Genomic DNA, 20,482 nt, shown 5'->3' with positions numbered 1-20,482 from the left:
ATAAATGTTAGTGGGTCTATCAAGCCTGTACATAGTATTTGTTAATTTAGATAATTATAAATTATTTAATTTATGAGAATTAAATGAGAATTAGAAGCCTTCAAAGCTAAAACCTAGAAGTAGAAGGGATCTGGAGAATGAGTTTAATCCCCTCATTTTACAGATGAGAAAACCAAAGTCCATAAGTTAAGAGATTAGGCTGGGACGAATATCCAACTCTGATTTCCCATTCAACGTATTTTCCATAACAGAACACACACACACACACACACACACGCACACACACTAAGGGTTGGGGAATGGGGAAGCACATAGAAGGATAGGTAGAGATGGAGGTTATAAGCATTTAAAGGGCCTCTTACTAAGGGTCAAGCATTGTTCTAGACATTTGTATGTATTTATTGCATTTGATCTCATAGCACCTTTATGAAGAAGCCGCTATGCTTTAGAAATAAAGGAACTGAAGCTCAGAGAGGTCATCTTGACCCCATTTCTACCATGTTTGCCCCAGACACGAACTGATCCTATTTCTTTGGCCATTGGTTGGTTTCCCAACAGTATATTAACTCACACACCCCTTCAACAAATGTACACCAATCCTCTCCTTTATTCTGGGTATGCAGTGATGAACCAAAAAGCTTGACCCCCATCCTCAAGGAGCCAGTGGGCACAGGGTCCAGCCCCACTATTTCCTAACCTGACAGTGTCTCCTTCACTCAGTACCAGAACTAGGAATCCCTACTTCGAATCACTTTTTGGAAGCTTCGATAATGATCACATCTTCAATAAAATCACTTGAAAACTTAATAACAGACTTTCATATTCTACTTCTTTTTGAAAGGTTGTTAATGCAAATGGTTTCAATAACAATTGGCAAACACATTTTACACAGTAGTTTTCCACAGTGTGGAAACACCAAATTTTAGAATTGCCTCAAGATTAAATATGTTCATAAAAGTTCACATTTTCATGGGGTATATTAATTCAAATACACTGGAATTTAAGTACTGTGCATTTCTTTTTTTAAGTTGGGCTTATTTTTAGACTCTATTCAACAGAGATCGATTAAGAAAAACATGATGGCGGAGCACAGACCATAGGAATCACGTTAAATCAAAGTGACAATATAATGCTTGAAACACCAATTCTGAAAATGTAAACCGTTCTTATATTGTATGCAGTAGGTATTCTGCAAATAAGAGAGCACTCAAAAGAATGAATGGACTTGGTATATGACTTTATCCCAGGCATTTTATAATATTCACTGTCAAACTCACATGCATAATTTGGTTTTGTGTTTGAAAACAGTGCTAATCTTTCTATCACCAATCAGGCAAGGATATGTGGAGCTCAGCTAAGAATGATGCATATTGGAGGGGCCTGTCTACACGGCCTAGATGAGATTGGCCCTTGATCTGCAGCCACAGCTGCTAATGGCCAAGCATACCGCTATTTTCAACCACTCCCCTTAGATTCACATTCTTCTCTGCTCTGGTGCTTTAAAAAGCACCAGGATGCTTGCCTGCCTCCACTGTGTCCTGGCAGACCATCATTCTACAGACTGATTTTAATTTGAGCTTAAGCATGTCATCCTAAGCTTGTGGGAGACTCCTCTGCAATCTTCAGAAACGTGAGAACTGTGTTCTTGAAACACACATGCAGGATGTCATACAAAAGATTACTGATCACTTTGGAGAGTTAACACTGTCCCAGACTGATGACGAATCCCAAGATGTGCACCTCCACATAACAAAGATTCTCCACTGCATTGCAGAGATGAAAAGGGCCTCTCATCAACACTCTGCCCCATGATGTGCTGACAAGAAAGCACAGTGATACCTCAATTCACAAATCATCTGGAAAAAGCATGCTTTGGGGAAAGCTGGCCTGGGTTGGGAGAATTCCTGACTCTATGGTGCTTTCTTGACAGCTGAGTCAGCTCAAGCATTTCTTACATAAAAACTTCCAGGGCACCTGGGTGGCTCAGTCACTAAGAGTCTGCCTTCAGCTCAGGTCATGATCCCGGCATCCTGGGATAGAGTTCCACATGGGGCTCTCTGCTCAGCGGGGAGTCTGCTTCTCCCTCTCCAGCTCCCTCTGCTTGTGTTCCCTCTCTCGTTGTCTCTGTCTGTCAAAAAAATAAATAAAATCTTTAAAACAAACAAACAAACAAACCAACAAAAACTTCCTTGATCCACAAAGAGTTGATCTTGTCCTTCTTCTAGCTTTACTAGCCTTTAGACATGCCCCTACTATTGTGCAAATGTATATTCTCCTCCTCTACTAACTCTTAGCTCTCTGAAGGCAAGATCTGTTTCTTTGAATAAATCCCTAACACATGAGATAGAATACAATTTTTGGAATACAATTTTTGTTGATTGAACAAATCTAGATGGGTAGATGGTTGGGGAGGAGGAAATAAAATTCAAACTCAAGTTGAGTCTTGGCTGGGTCTGGGCCTGCTGAATTAGAGCCAACTTATTCACTGCTCCTACAGTTGAGTCGACTTGGGAAGTAAAAAGAAGGGAAAAATGGCTGAGCCATAGTCATATGACATCTATGCCACTTGATGGGAGGATCTACCCAGAAGAGTAGAAGCATCCACCATTTTAGCCAAATTTCTTGCGGATCAACTCCTCTCCTGGTATGAGGAGAAGGGAGGAGGTTATTGCTCTGTCAAGAACCAGTGAGGCAGAGAAGCAGGAATGGTCTAGAAGAGAATAGGAGCTTTGAAATTTGACACACTTGAGGACCCACTGGAATTTAGCTAATTACTTAGATAATTTTGGACAAGTTGTTTGGTCTCACTGAAACTCTGGTTCTTCATCTATAAATTGAAAATCCTAACATCAACCTTGCAAGGTTGTTGTAAGAGTTTAAAAGACCATATGTGGAATGCCTAGCAGAGAGAGGCACTCAGATGTTTTTACTTATAATAATTATGCTTATACATATATTATTTTTAGTTGTATAATGAAGTCTTTGATGTTAGTATTGTTGGAAAGAATTCTCTTGGCTAATTGAGATTTATCTGTAGAAAAATGAATTTTTGTTTAAATGAGATAATTATTTAGCACCTACCATCAGGCACAACGCTGTGTGAAGAAAGACTGTATATTCTTTTGAAGTTGTCAGATAAAGTGAGATGGCCATACCTAGAGGACAGAGCCACACTGCTTCCAAATTAGGCCATACTTGATACATAGAGGATTAGGCATTTAATGGATACACACATACGTACATATATACATACATATATAAGATTGATCTCATGGTTACTATGGGTTTAAAAAATAATATTCAGGTATTTTGCTGATATTAGTCTTCTACAGTTACAGAAGGTCAAATGTGGGCTCAGAATGCCTGAGTTGATTACCTACTCATGAATCCTAGTGATAGGTCCTCAAGATATGAATGTTTTCTTTCTTTGGAACAAGTAAAATTGGCCTCAAGAATAAACAAGTGACCTAAGAGAAGTGTGCCGGATGAGTCACTCTGAATGTGCTGAACAAGTCACAGGCTGTTACAGCTACCAGGACCCCATGTTCCGAACTTAACTATTTGACTTTGACACATTCCCTCTTTCGTGCCTTGCCTTCTGGTAACCCCCATGCTAGAAGATGACAGATGCAGCAGAGAGAATCCTGACTGCCCAAGTCATAAGCCATTCCTTCCAAGCCCACTCACCCTTAATCCCTGAAGTGGCCTGGCCTCTACAGTCACCTTATCATCTCCATGTCCTGACCTGTTTTCACAATTCTTCCAGAACCCTCATCACAGATATCAGGAGATATTAGGCATTAGCAGGTTTGATGATTAAAATGATTTAAAATAAGGTCTGGATGACAAGATATATTTATATGATTTAAGCAGTCTATTTAATTTACATAAATACTTAGTCACATAAATAACATTACATTTAAGCACTTGAATCTGGGAGTCTTCCCAACTCACCCCTTTTTCTTCTCCGTAAGTAGAATAAGAACCAGCCTCTTGCTTCCCTATTGCAGACCCACATTAAGAGGAGTTTAAAAACAAGTAGACTTGTTGAATGCAGGGAGAAACAATATTGAAGAATACAATCTAATGAAGATAAGGTTTAGCTATTTAGGAAATTATCTTTGAAAAGGGATTATATAAAACTCAATTTTTAATTAATTGATTTGTCATTCTTAAATGAGAACCATTAAGCTAAATTATGAAATTAGTTATCTCAAATCATTTTTTGATCAGCGTATAAATAATATATAAATTGATAGAGTATGCAGCATGCAGTTTGAAAGGCACTGGTTAGGAGGAATTTAGAAGCCCTTCCCCAAATAGTTTTATACCCAATTCTGAGGATTGCAGAGAATGGCTTGGACGGAATTCTTGAAGGAAATGGAAACTTGTTCCTCCAAAAGGATTGCAACTATGATTCCAAAGAAGAGTGGTTTAAGTGATTTCTAGTAATTCTTGGGAGACAACAGAACAGAGAATGTATTCTTTAAACCTAATGGGATGGGACACAGGACTGAAGTAAAGAGAAGGAAAAGTATACCTTTCAAAAGAGAAACTTCAAAAATTCATAAGCCAAGGGGAAAAAAATCTTAGAGAATGTTTAAAATAAAAAGGACAGAATACAAATTCTGCATACAAATTCTGTAGGAGCATATTATGGCCACCTGGACAGGTTAAAGATATAAGAGGTTATTTCAACAGCCACTTCAGAGATTGAATAAAGGAAGGAGAGAAGATGTGAGCCATTCACAAAGGTGCTGAAAGTCTCACTATCTAAGAGGCCAGCAGGAAAGCTCTTGGTTCTCTAACTTTCAAGCTAAATTTTATATAATATAATTATATCTTATTTTCTAGTTCTAGAAAATGCTGCTACTTCATTCATTTGTTCACTCACTCAGTGAATACCTATGCATTCCTACTTTGCTCCAGGAACTGGGAATACAAAAATAAATAAGAAAAGCCTCTGAAATCTAAATTAGTACAACAAAATATTGTGGCAAATGCACAAAGAGAAGTATGCAACAAATGGCATAGGGGAGCTCTGCAGGGTGGAGTCTGTGAAGGAGGCCACAGGAATGGCATCCCAGCAGGAACAGATCAGTTGGGGCCTGGAAGATGACAGCCAGGGACAGAGGTGTGAAGGAAGTGGGTGCTGCCAGGAAGAAAAGCACATTTAGGAAGTTTGGTGTGTTTGGAACCTCTTCAAGATGGAGTCTGTTAAGAGAAATGGCTGAAGAGGTCAGCATGTTGAATATGGGAAATGAGAAGCCAGTCAAGTGTGTTAAGGAAAATATAACATAATTGGATATGAATTTTAAGAGGTTCACACTGACTCTAGTGTGGAAAATTTACTGGAGGAGAGCAGGACTGGGAGTGGTTAGTCATACTTCATTTTCTTTTTGGCAAGGTTGCAAAATTGCTAGATCAGGAAAATCAGTAGACAACATGTTTTTCGATTTCATCATGGCACTCGGCAAGCTCTCTTGTCAACAAGTTCTAAAAATATGCACTGATGATAGTACAATTAAGTAGATCCGTCACTAAGTTCATCCTACCTTTCCAATCTTTTCTTTTGTTGCTCCCCTATACTTCCCAGTGTTCCAGTCATTAAATCCCTTGTTGATTCCTTTACACACCCTGTGTGTTCCAACCTCCAAGCCTTTGATTATGATGTTCTCTCCGTCCTTTCATCTCTTAACTGTTGAAACCCCGTCTATTGTTCAGGGGGGCACTACCCTCATATGTATTTTTGTACTTGTCTTATAATCCTTGCTTTATTCCATCCTGCATTATAGGCATTTGAATAAGTATCTGATACTCCCCATCACATTTCCATGTACTTGAGGGTGTAAACTTTTTCATATTCCTCAGCAGAGTGATAATGATGCTCATAATAATGCCACCAACAATGTCTTTAGCACTTCTCTGCCAGGCAGAATAGAAAGCCATTTGCACACCCCCTTGTCTTATTCACTTGCAAGTGGCCATTCAATGGACTAGTTAAAACAAAAATAGATCAGTCACTCAGACCCAGGTTAGCTCTTAACTGTAACACTTACTGTCTGAGTGACTTGGGCGAGTTGTTTAACCACTCTGTGCTTAAATGTTCTCATCTGTAAACTCTTAAATTTGTTTTGAGGATTGAAGGAGATTATTATTTAAAGGGCATTTAACATAGTGCTTAACACACAGGAAGTACTCATTATACAAATATTCTCTACGAAATCATTGCTAAACCCATTACATAGATACTAGGGAGACAAAAAAATGCATGTGGACCCCTCTCAGGGAGCTTATAATTTAGTGGAGACCAAAACCTGTCAATGCTGTTCAATTTTGATAAATATGCTAAATCTAGAAAAATGTGGAAATGACAAAACACTATAAGCATTTCACATTTATATTGATGTTTCAAGAAATATCACATAAAAGTTAAAATAATTTTTCCAAAATGGCACACTTTGTTTACTCCATGTAGCACATTCATACTTTACACAAAACATTTTAATTATCCATTGAACTTTTTTTTTTTTTTAAGGTGGGGAAAAATCACCCTCAGAATATATCAAAGAAGATATGAAAAAAGGATGTTGAGAATTTTTTTAAGCTTTTTTGTGTAATTTTCAACTATTCTTTTCAGCCATGAACTTCTTCCTCTTCAAATAAGACATATCCACAGAATTTGGGCTCTTGGAATGATCCCTAACCACCATCTAGTTCAGAGAGTGAAGAAAAGGCCCAGGACCCCCATGATTTTACCTGAGGCAGGATCTGATGTGCTAGGTTATTCTTCTTGCCAGGAAGGTCCTCCCCATCCTTTACCACACTGCTTTCCGCCATAGGAGATTGGCCTATATGAATTGTGAGCACAAGCTCTTCTGTCCTCAGGCTTCCAGTTGGGTTCTGCCAAAGGGAGATGGTATCGAGGGACACCATTTTGGGGGAAAGTGAGGTTGAGGTATTTATTCCCCCAACAGGAATGATGATGATGTCTGCTGCTTCCATCAGAGCCCCATACCTTCTTCTATATCTACATATATACTTCACTCAGCCCTTGAGACAGCAACACTAGCCCCCTCAGCATTTCACTGTCTTTTGTTGGTTCCATTGTACCCTGTGCACCCTTTTGTAAATTGCTCCGTCTTTAAGCTTTCTTCAACTACATTGCTTGAATATGCCATTTGGGACATTGCTGGTACCCTGCCTGACTCTTGATTTCTAGTTTAGTGCTTTCCCCCCCTTCACAGTGCCAGGTTGAAGCATGGAGATAAAAGGATTGCTTTCATGGGAATGGGTTTTACTTTTTTATTCAAAAATGATATTTTCTTGGAAATATTTTGATAGTTAAGAATTGACGGCAATTTCATTCTCTTTTGTGATGACATTGCCATTTCTTTGTAGAACAGGTCAGAAAAAAGATCGGAATTTTTCCTAGGCGAGTTACTGATAGAATCACATCCCTTTCCTAGCTCTTGTCCTTCCTAGGATGAAAATGAGCCACAATACAACAAGATAAACTCACAAATAAAATCCATCTTAAGCATAAACCAGAAGTCCATGAGTGCAATATTTCAACTATAACATAGCATGAAGAGAGGATATGCTGAAAAAAAGTCAATGGGGACGAGTTTTCTTTACATACCCTGTAATAGTTTTTCTTTTATAAAAGTAATGAAAGAATGGGGTGGGGGGAGAATAGGTGGGAAGATAAGACACGCATGCCTGGTGTCGAAGGAAAGCTATTTGTACCTAGGACATTGTAGAAATTGTTCAAGAACAGTTCAGTCATGTAAAAATATGACCCTGTAATACTGCCAAGGTCAATCAGGCCCATAGTTATTGACTTACAAAGAGCTAGCCTTAGAGGATACCATTGCTCAAAGCCTGCTAGAGTTTATACGCCCCATTATTAACATTTGGAAGATATTTTTGAACCCTGAGAAATTAATTGTACAGAAACTATGACATAAAACTCATACCTTCCCCCCAACACCCCCCAGGGGATGAGACTTTGAAGAGATACCATAAAAACATAAAGGAACTACTCAGGAATCTATTTTAGCAATGTATTTTCATTATTTGAAGAGCAGTTATTGCTACCTGATATTTTTCCTATTTACGTATTTATTTGATTGGGCTTTATTTCCTTAATAAAATTCAAGCCCTATAAGAAGAGACATGCTTTTTATTCCCTGTTCATTGGATAAATTAATTAAATATTGATTCAGTTGTAAATAACAATCTGTAGTGAGTTACCTATTAAACGTCAAATCTATATACCTCAAAAATGAACAATTATGATGTCCATACCAGAATAAGAGTAAAGAATATGTTGAAGCATGTGTTTATTGTTATCCTATTTATGCAAAAGAATAAAACAGTTTTTCTCCCCCAAAAAACTTCTTTATATATATGTATTATATATTGAAAAAAATGCATGTATATAAAGAGAAAATTTGCTAGGCAAAAATTTTTTTTTAATTACCAAGTTGTAATCAATTTTTCCTTCCAGAGAATTAGGTTTGGGAGGTTTTACATTTTTTAGACTTCTGAATTATGTAGTTTTGCTACAGGGAACAGGCATTGCTTTTATAATTTGTAAAAATAATAATAATGATGATAAAATTATGAGATCAAATCTTGTAATATAGTGACTTTGGAGACAACTTTTGTACCAAGTTAGAATCCGAATTTATAATGACCATATTTTGGTTTCTGTCTCTCACTCTTCGTGTGTTTCTGTTACCAGAGTAATGAAATCTCTCCCAGATTTCAGCTCTTATCCCCAACCCACCCTTGTGATATGTTTTGCAACCACCTTTCTGCACATGACCATCTACCCTATTAAGATTTTTGTGCTCAATACTATTTCTAGGCTGAGCTAACGTTCAGGTTGTCGTAGATAGTCAGTGGGGAAAGGAACAATCCTGAGGAACAGGATGAAAAAGATTGAAGGCCGTTGGGGGACGTAGGCCAGGGCGAAGGGAGAAAAGCTCTAAAAAGATCTCTCATGCTTCCTGCCTTCCCCCAAAGCAGAGCACTTCAATGTCTCTTTTTACGCAGATTCAGGCAAATTGTATTAGAGCTAGAAATACTGAAGTATCGAGTATCCTCAAGCCTGAACTGGTATTTTGCCTGCTAGTCCATGAACCCTCTCATTGGGTACATCCTGAAGCCTTCTTGGAGATTGCAGGTCATAAATGTGCATGATTAATTGCATGTGTTGAAACCAAAAATAATGTTGTTTCCAGAACATTTAGACTAGAGGGTGAAGAAAGATCCCAGCGGATGACAGGAGAAATCTCTTTTACGGAGTCTGACAGTGACGGCTGAAGAAGGATTGAGCTCAAGGGGGCAGCCTGATAAACATTTCTAGTAGATAGAATAACAAAGGGATAAAACTAGGCAATAAAAATTTAGCACAGATTGTGAAAGGTACCTAAAAATTAACAAGGACACAGGCCATGGAACAGTGATTTAGGTAAAAGAGAAGAGGAATAGGTAAAGCAATAGTCAGGAGAAGTTCACAACTTGGTTTCTAAATAAAATTTGCCCAGTGAGTGGGGGATGCAGCAGCAATATGGTGTCTCCCCTTTGTATAGATACTTGTAGATATTTACTGCCTATGGGTAAAAACAAATGATTTGTTATTTCCCTCTTCTCGTTTATAAACTATAATTGCTTCCCTTGGGATTGTAACTGTGTCTACAAAAGCTTGTACTAAATTTATTGCAGAAGGTCTGCCCAGAACCTAGTAAAGAGAGCCCAGTGTTGGCCTTAACTGAGGCCACGCACTCTTCAACACCTCATGGCAGATCAAATATCAGAGAATATGGTTTAAAATGTGAATACCCAAAAATCTGTCTTTAGCAAATGAGATTATATGTCCTATCTATCTATCTATCTATCTATCTATCATCTATCTATCTATCATCTATCTATCATCTATCATCTAACTATCATCTGTCTATCATCTATCTATCATCTATCTATCATCTATCTATCATCTATCATTTATCTATCTAACATCTATCTATCATCTATCATCTATCTATCTATCTATCTATCTATCTATCTATCTATCATCTATCATCTCTCTCTCATCTATCTACCATCTATCTATCAATCAATCTATCATCTATCATCTGTCTATCATTTATCTATTTACCATCTATCTATCATCTATCTATCTATCTGTCTATCTATCATCTATCTAACATGGATATCTCTCTTTATATATAGCAGCTAGTGATGTCTTTAACCAATATGAAGTGCTCTACAAATCCAGATACAAAGGCAGTCACTTGGTTACTCTTTCTTCATTTTCAGTTAATTGCTGTAGGACCCACATGCCTTCCTAACTGGAGGCCTAGTATTTTTCTCCTGAGGTTTCTCTGCCTTTCCTCTACCCACCAACTCCCTATCCAGTTCAAAGAGGGGCAATTCCAGCTACTGTTAAGTAGAGAGAGAGATGGCAGGGATTAGTGCTCTGCTACTGCTTCTCACTGTTGAAGACCACCATTTGGAACAGTGGTTGCTATAGCCGTTCCACATCTATGGTTCTAAGTTTAGCCAAAGGTGGTGTAGAGCCCCAGCAATTCCAGTTTCTAAAGGCAAGCTTGTTCCAAGGGAGTGGGGCAGATCAATCCTGATGTGAACTAACTCCTGAGCCTTGCCTTCACCTCACCCCAATTCTTTTTCCTCTTCAGATCTACCCAAGGAGGAGTAACTGATCTTGACTTCTTTCTTTACACCTTTCAGATTTATCCTATGCCCACATTTCTCAGGGGAGCAACCCTCAGTGATTTAGCCAAGGTGATCTAGCCTTTGAATGGAGGTTCCCAAGTAATTTCAAGGTACCATATGTAAATCAGGCTGATCTTTGTGACTACACGGCACTTTTTCATCCTGGCCTAAATTATGAAGGCTTTGGCACTTCTCTCTCTAAAGAAAAGGAAAAAACACAAATTTTATTTCTGATTGGTCACTGCTGGGTAGAGCACCCCTGTACATATGTAGCTTCTGCTTTCAAAATTATAAATAGTTGTAGCAAGGTACAAACCACTATCTTTAGATGCTGTAAAACCTCAGGGCTTCACAGTTCTCTGTAAAGCAGAACTTTGTACTCATAAGGACCCTTTTGGTTGTAAATGACAGAAATCTAACATCTAGCAAAGGAAAAAAGTGAATTTATTAGTTTAGCTAACTGAGAATTCCAAGTAGGCCCAAGTGGTGTTGTCAAGGATCTCTTTTTCTATACCTCAGTTCTGCATGAGTTTTTTGGGTATTTTTGGTTTTTTAAATATTGACCTAAAGTTCTCACCATGTGGCAGGAAAAGTTGTCAAGCCCATACCCTTACAGGATATGGTCCAAAAGAAAGAGAATAATCTTTCTCCCAATTCCCATATATTGAGTTGGCCTTGCTTGGGTCAGTGTGGGACCCCCCCAGAAAATATGGAAAGAGAAGAAATATTGCTCCAATGACAAAAGAAAAGCTGGGTCTAAGAAACAGACAGGGAGAGGATGTAGTATTGGGTCTCCTTGAGCCTATTTGTTAGTGGCCGAGTTTCCAAGGTTCTACTGAGAGTGATAGTCCTATATGTAGTTTTATCAGGCATGCAGGTGAGCACAAACGACTCAGTACCAGTCTTTGGCCTCATGTGCACAGGTTTGAACTGGGTCTGAGGAGCTCGGCCTACAGACTCATTTAATAAAATGTGCTGTCACAGACGCAAATTGGAATGTCAGGAAGCACTTTATTGACTTTTGTGGCCAAGCATGGGATCTGAAAAGTCATTTGTTCTGCAATCTTTTTGAAGGACAGGGGCCAGGTAACATGATCTTCTACTGTGGTGTTACTGGAACGTGGTCTGGACTTCTGTTCTAGTTCCATTTTCTGCTAATATGTAATTGTGGCTGAGGGCAATTTATTTCACCTCTTTGGAACTTGGTTTTCTAATGTATTAAGTGAGGTGATTATGTGGGTTGATTTCCAACATTTTTGATCTTTCAACTCTGGATTTCAAAGGTTTTAATTTTTTTCATTAGTTTCCATCTTAGACGTGGGCTGGAAAAGAAGACCATGGTAAAAGGCAGGCAAAAGTCATTGTTCTGGACAACTTAGTAGGATATCTAAAAGATAATTATAAGCCAGGTGGCTATCTTTTATTTGTTTTAATTTCTCTAAAAATGATGAATTAAATGAATTAAAAAAAATCACTCATTTAAGGAGGACTTTATAGAAGTCCAATGAAGCAATTTCAAAAGTAAATTAGATGAACCATGAGAGACGATGGACTCTGAAAAACAAACAGGGTTCTAGAGGGGAGGGGGGTGGGAGGATGGGTTAGCCTGGTGGTGGGTATTGAGGAGGGCACATTCTGCATGGAGCACTGGGTGTTATGCACAAACAATGAATCATGGAACACTTCATCTAAAACTAATGATGTAATGTATGGGGATTAACATAAGAATAAAAAAAAATTGTCTTGGCAAAAAAAAAAAAAAGAAAGGTACATGTGAAAAAAAAAGTAAATTAGAAAAAAACTTAGCAGTTATAGCAAGCAAATGCAGTGAGTGGAACTTTTTTGACCTAGGCTTGAACAAAACAGCTGTAAAATATTTGTCTTCCACAACTGTGGGAAATTTGAATGTAGCTTAACTATTAGATGATATTAAGGAATTATAATTTTCTTAAACATGATAATATCACTATTATTGTAAATTGTGTGAGAAAGTGGGAAATTGTCCTTGTTTTTCAGTGATGTGTACTTAAATATTGAGGGTTATCTGTCATGATATGATGAATACTTGAGCAAAAAAATATATATTTTTATATATTATGTATAATAGGTAAATTATATATGTAAATCAAATGTGACATATGTATAAATTATATATATATGTATATATATGAAAATTAAATGTGCCAAAGTATTAACCATGATAGATCTTGATGAAGGTTCTATGGCTATATTATCAGTATATTTCATATAATAATCTCTCAACTTCTCTGTAAGCTTGAAAACTTAAAAAAAAAACTAATTGGAGACAATTAATTATCCTTTAAAGTTTCAAGCTGTGTTCACCTTACATCTTTATTTCAAATATAATTCAAGTTTTTACTTTTCTCAGTTGAAACAGAACTTAAATGCTTTTAAGTCAACTAAATAAAATATGGCACCTGGATTTTCAGCTTTAGCAATTATAGCAAGGTGGATTTTCAACTTTAGCAAAGTGGCAGCCTATTTTCTATTAAATTAGGCCTTAAATAGAATCCTTAATATTTGGCCCCCCAACACACATACACACACACATAAACCCTTGAATCTTTGTAATTTTTGCCAATTGTATTGATGAGGCTGAATGATATAGTGGTTATGTATTCAGACTCTGAAGCCAGTTGTCTGGGTTGGGATGCTCTTGACCTGCCACTGATCACCTGAATGACCTTGAGCAAGTTACTTAACACTTGGCACATCAGTTTTCCCAGCTATTAAATGGGGCGAATGTTATCACCCATATGATGGGATCCTTTTGAGAATTAGGGGTAAAATTCACTTAACACAGTTTCTGGCACTTAATAAAGTGTTAATGATTATATATGTACTTTGCTATAGGGAAGACAGAAAAGGTCAATGTCAGTATTTAAGGAAAAAAAAATACTTTGGCCTTTCAGGTGATAAAATTTGTTCAAAAGACACGTCCTGCCCTGGTGTGAACAGCACTGAGATGGAAAGATTGTTAAAAACAGAAAGGGTAGCATAGCACTGTGATGTATCTTCCATATTAGTAATTTCCTATACAAAGTGGTTTAGTTATGGTTTTCCCCAAATGCTAGAAAACTAGTATCTGAGAAAATAAAGTTCTCAAGGGTCTCTAAAAATAACTACATTTTCCCAACAAATTCAAGCTGGAAATAGATTTGCTAGATGCTTCATGGTACTTGGCAGACATATTAAAATGATGGTGTGGTTGTTATTATAAAATATCTTGCAGTCATTTATAACCAAGTAAGACTCCTTCATTGGCTTATGTACCTATTGTAAGTGCTTAAAAACTAAGGACTTGATTTCTTTGTAATATGTGTGTTTCCCATTATCTATGACCTTGCTAAATTAAATATTGCCCAAGACTATGAACAAAGAAATAATTTTCAGTGAAGACACACAAATATCCTCTTTCTTACCAGACCTTATTATGAAAATTCAATACTATTCAAATTTATTTAATGAAACTTTATAGAAACTGCCAAAGACTTAGGCTTCATGTTTGTGGTAAATCTTTATGACCCCTGCATTTTACCCAAAGTAAATCTTTCCTTCTTAGGAAGTTAAATAGTGGATGACTTCTTTATGGAGACTTCCCAGAGGGAGGCCTTAGCATCTTCTGCCATGGCAGATACAACCCCTTGCCCATCACAAAGAACTTTTATTTAAAATAATCTGTGAAATTAAAATTGTTGTCTTGCTAGAATCCATGTAAAGAAATTCTTTAGTACCTTAGCACAACTGCAAGAAGCTAACATCTAAACCTGTGAACTGAACTTAAATCGGGGAAATCTTTTCCTTTCCAGGAGCTGTTGGTATCCTTTTGGAAACAAGGCCATTTCAGCTCGGGTCCTGTGGCTCCCTTTGTGAACAAGTCCTACTGCAGGGAAACACAAAATAGAAGCTGTTCAGGAAGGCCCGGTTGAAGAAGAAAGGGATTCTAGGCTTCCTTTGGCCCCAGGGACTCTGTATCTGGTTGGGGTGGAGGTGACAACTCTTTAACATGGTGTCACTCACCTTTGTTAAGGGCGAAATAGAGGTCTTGATTCCCTCTTCAAAATTATCAACATGAACATCAGCATGGGTACCAGAGCTTCTTGGGAAGTGAAAATCATTTTGATAATGTGATTAATAAGTCTTCACCATTTCCAACTAGCACTATCATTTTCTTCTACCTATTTTTTAAAATTTTATTATGTTATCTTAATCACCATACATTACATCATTAGTTTTTTTTTTAAAGATTTTATTTATTTATTTGACAGAGAGATAGAGAGAGAGCATAAGGAGGCAGAGTGGCAGGTAGAGGGAGAGGGAGAAGCAGGCTACCGGCTGAGCAGGGAGCCGGACGTAGGGCTCGATCCCAGGACCCCAGGATCATGACCTGAGCCGAAGGTAGCTGCTTAACTGACTATGCCACCCAGGTGCCCCACATCATTAGTTTTTGATGTAGTGTTCCATGATTCATTGTTTGCTTATAACACTCAGTGCTCCATTCAGTACGTGCCCTCTTTAATACCCATCACCAGGCTAACCCATCCCCCCTCCACCCTTTCCTCTAGAACCCTCAGTTTGTTTCTCAGAGTCCATATAGTCTCTCATGGTTCATCTACCCCTCCGATTTCCTCCCCTTCATTTTTCCCTTCCTACTATCTTCTTTTTTTAAACATATAATGTATTATTTGTTTCAGACATACAGGTCTGTGATTCAACAGTCTTACACAATTCACAGTGCTCACCATAGCACATACTCTCCCCAATGTCTATAACCCAGCCATCCCATCCCTCCCACCGCCCACCACTCCAGCAACCCTCAGTTTGTTTCCTGAGATTAAGAATTCCTCATATCAGTGAGATCATATGATACATGTCTTTCTCTGATTGACTTACTTTGCTCAGCATAATACTCTCCAGTTCCATCCATGTCGTTGTAAATGGCAAGATTTCATTCCTTTTGATGGCTGCATAATATTCCATTGTATATATATACCACATCTTCTTTATCCATTCATCTGTCGATGGACATCTTGGCTCTTTCCATAGTTTGGCTATTGTGGACATTGCTGCTATAAACATCGGGGTGCACGTAACCCTTCGGATCACTACATTTGTATCTTTGGGGTAAATACTCAGTGCAATTGCTGGGTCATATGGTAGCTCTATTTTCAAGTTTTTGAGGAACCTCCATACTGTTTTCCAGAGTGGCTGCACCAGCTTGCATTCCCACCAACAGTGTAGGAGGGTTCCCATTTCTCTGCATCCCTGCCAACATCTGTCATTTCCTGACTTGTTAATTTTAGCCATTCTGACTGGTGTGAGGTGATATCTCATTGAGGTTTTGATTTGGATTTCCCTGATGCTGAGTGATGTGTCTGTTGGCCATTTGGATGTCTTCTTTAGAAAAATGTCTGTTCATGTCTTCTGTTAATTTCTTGATTGGATCATTTGTTCTTTGGGTGTTGAGCTTGATAAGTTCTTTATAGATTTTGGATACTAGCCCTTTATCTAATAGGTCATTTGCAAATATCTTCTCCCATTCTGTCGGTTGTCTTTTGGTTTTGTTGACTGTTTCCTTTGCTGTGCAAAAGCTTTTTATCTTGATGAAGTCCCAATAGTTCATTTTTGCCCTTGTGTCCCTTGCCTTTGGCGATGTTTCTAGGAAGAAGTTGCTGTGGCTGAGGTCGAAGAGGTAGCTGCCTGTGTTCTCCTTTAGGATTCTGATGGACTCCTGTCTCACATTTAGGTCTTTCAACCATTTGGAGTCTATTTTTGTGTGTGGTGTAAGGAAATGATCCAGTTTCATTCTTCTGCATGTGGCTGTCCAATTTTCCCAACACCATTTGTTGAAGAGACTGTCTTTTTTCCACTGGACATTCTTTCCTACTTTGTCGAAGATTAGTTGACCATAGAGTCGAGGGTCCATTTCTAGGCTCTCTATTCTGTTCCATTGATCTATGTGTCTGTTTTTGTGCCAGTACCATACTGTCTTGATGATGACAGCTTTGTAATAGAGCTCGAAGTCTGGAATTGTGATGCCACCAGCTTTGCTTTTCTTTTTCAACATTCCTCTGTCTATTTGGGGTCTTTTCTGGTTCCATACAAATTTTAGGATTATTTGTTCCATTTCTTCGAATTCCTAGAGATGTATAAACCACCAAAACTGAACCAGGAAAAAATAGAAAACCTGAACAGACCTATAACCACCAAGGAAATTGAAGCAGTCATCAAAAATCTCCCAACAAACAAAAGCCCAGGGCCAGACGGCTTCCCAGGGGAATTCTAACAAACATTTAAAGAAGAATTAATACCTATTCTTTTGAAACTGTTCCAAAAAATAGAAATGGAAGGAAAACTTCCAAATTTGTTTTATGAGGCCACCATTACCTTGATCCCAAAACCATCAAAAAGGAGAATTACAGACCAATATCCTTGGTGAACATGGATGCAAAAATTCTCACCAAAATACTAGCCAATAGGATCCAACAGTACATTAAAAGGATTATTCACCATGACCAAGTGGGATTTACCTCTGGGCTGCAAGGTTGGATCAACATCCGCAAACCAATCAATGTGATACAATACGTTAATAAAAGAAAGAACAGGAACCATATGATCCTCTCAATAGATGCAGAAAAAGCATTTGACAAAGTAAAGCATTCTTTCTTGATCAAAACTCTTCAGAGTACGGGGATAGAGGGTGCATACCTCAATATCATAAAAGCCATCTATGAGAAACCGACAGCGAATATCATTCTCAATGGGGGAAAACTGAGAGCTTTCCCCCTAAGATCAGGAACACGGCAGGGATGTCCACTATCACCACTGCTATTCAACATAGTATTAGAAGTCCTAGCCACAGCAATCAGACAACAAAAAGAAATAAAAGGCATCCAAATTGGCAAAGAAGAAGTCAAACTCTCACTCTTTGCAGATGATATGATACTTTATGTGGAAAACCCAAAAGACTCCACCCCAAAACTGCTAGAACTCATATAGGAATTCAGTAAAGTGGCAGGATATAAAATCAATGCACAGAAATCAGTGGCATTCCTATACACCAACAAGAGAGGAGAAAGAGAAATTAAAGAGTTGATCCCATTTACAATTACACCCAAAACCATGAGATACCTAGGAATAAATCTAACCAAAGAGACAAAGAATCTGTATTCAGAAAACTATAAAATACTCATGAAAGAAATTGAGGACAACACAAAGAAATGGAAAAACGTTCCATGCTCATGGATTGGAAGAACAAATATTGTGAATGTGTCAATGCTACCTAGAGCAATCGACACATTTAATGCAATCCTTATCTTCTACCCATTTTTAAGTTTTTAATTTTCTGCCCAAGGTTTAGTACTAAGAAGAGTACCCCAACCTTGAAAGTATCTATCCAACACTGCATGTAGAAGAGCAGGAAGACGGGGATGCCTCCAAATTATGGGGTATTTTGTCCTCTCTTTTTCAGCTCCTATGGTATCACCACTTTGAACCATCACTATACTGTATCTACATATTTACCAAAAAAATGCACAATACCCATAGACTTACATGCTTATAAACAATTATTATTATTATTATTAGATTGTAAATTTGTGCCCCATCCTCAATTTCCTTAGGTTCATTTGTTCTTAATAAATGTGTTTGTAATTGTCTTTGATCATATCCCTCAATTCTGGCCCCACCTGGCGACCAAACAAATTTGCACTTAATGAAAACGTGAAACAGCCCTGGTTCCAGGTCAGCCCTTACATGTGGCTGCCTGTCCCTGTGAGTTCGTATTCTCCCAAGCATTTGGTTAACAGTCTCAGAGCCCCCAAAGTAGTGGGACTGCTTACTACACTCTCCAGTGGTGAAGCAGGCAAATTTGGACACAGCAGCTGTCCGCTCCTGAAGACAGCTGGAAGTAACTATGTCTGATAAGATCAGCTATCAGAGGCAGGGTGGCACTGTTGTGTGTAAACAGGATGCTATCTCTGAGACTCCGAGACAGTGACACAAGCAGATCTGGGCTCAACCTGCCCCCCAAATAGCAGTGAAGACACTTGACATCCAGTCTTGCCCAAGTAGAATAAGAACCACAGACATTTTGGGCTGAAAACCCCCTTGGGGATCATGTCACAACACTCTTGTTTTACAGATTAAACACCATCAACAACAACAAAAGCTTAAGACCAGGGGAGATATGGAGATAGGTGATATTTATAATTGTCACATATGCATGGATGGATATATATATCTAAGCCCTTTAGGGAGGTATCATTCTTTTGTGCATAAGCTACTACGTTTGTTGCCTTCCAAAGAGCTAACTCTGCACATCAGTGAATTTCATAAGATTTAGCCTTAGACATAAGAGGTCTTGGATCCACCCTCAATCCAAATATACCCTCAGCATGAGTGGCATCAGCAGCTATATGGTTATTCCATGCTAGCCTTTGTCTGGGATGAGGCACTAGAACTACAAAGCTGACAGGCACAATGATCTAATGATGCTCACAGTCAGATGTCAGAAACAGATATATAAGTAAATAATTACGAGACATTCAACAAGTGCCATATAGGAGATTTATGTAACGTGTAATATTAGCATATAAAAAAGGAACCACATAGTAGATGAGTAGAAAATCAATGAAGGTAGTGCAAAAAAACTCATATTTAAATCTCTGTAGTAATTGAATCATAGAGAAGGGAATAAGAAAGGTGAAATGAGGGTACAGAAGAGGTGATGCAGAGAAAAAATTTCCGGCGAAAAGTAAAAGTGTTTTATTTAATGTGAGTCAGCTTCAAAGAGTCATCTTAGCAACATGATGAGGAACGTGTTCATTTTCTCTCTCTGATTCTTCTATTATGTTGCTAAAATTTGTATAGACAAACTCTGTTATAAGGGTCTCTTTTGGAGCACTGTCCATGAACTTCATGACTTTCCTTCATTTTAAAGACTCTTATATTTTATTTATTGGTTTGTATTTGTGGTCAGATTGAGGTTGTCAGAAATATGACCCTAGAATGGACAAGAAGCATTGTGGGTTAGAGGTGACCAAACAAGGAATGGCTGATGTTAATTCTTAAACTGGAGAAGATATTGGGAAATTGAGAAATCATAAAATAATCCAGAAAGACTGTTACTATGACTTCAGATTAAAAGTAAACAAACAAGACATTCAAAAAAAATAATAAATAGAAAGGCCTAAAGTGCAGATTCTCAAAGTTCAAGGTTTTAGAAGTCAAGAACACGAAAATTAAGACACAAAGATATCATTGTTTGCCTATAAATTGACGGGGCTTTAAGAAATAAGAGGGTAAAGCAAAATAGATACTTCCATTTATTTCTGAGGGAATAAAAATTGGTAAAATTCATATGAATATCCTAGAAGATAATTTCTCTCTTCCCCTCCTCTATCTGTCTGTCTGTCTGTCTCTCTCTCTGTACACACACACATACAGACACACACACATTTATACATGCACATATTATGTTTACATATATTTAAAAATGTGTATTATATAAATGTATACGTTTTGCCAAATTACCTTTAAGTTTTATAAGCCCACAGACCCTCACCCCAAGAAGGTAATATGTTATGCATCTAGAGTATGATATAAAGACGTTTATGGCAGAGATATTATTTAAATGACAAAATGGAATAAATCTAAATATTTAATAATAAGATATACCTCAAATATTTTGATATGTCTGTATAATGGAATACTA

This window comes from Mirounga angustirostris, unplaced genomic scaffold (genome assembly GCF_029215605.1).
Source record: "Mirounga angustirostris isolate CCGP_5_RB_7025 unplaced genomic scaffold, mMirAng1.0.hap1 SCAF_1, whole genome shotgun sequence".
Classification (NCBI taxonomy): domain Eukaryota; kingdom Metazoa; phylum Chordata; class Mammalia; order Carnivora; family Phocidae; genus Mirounga; species Mirounga angustirostris.
This window is presented reverse-complemented; position numbering follows the sequence as displayed.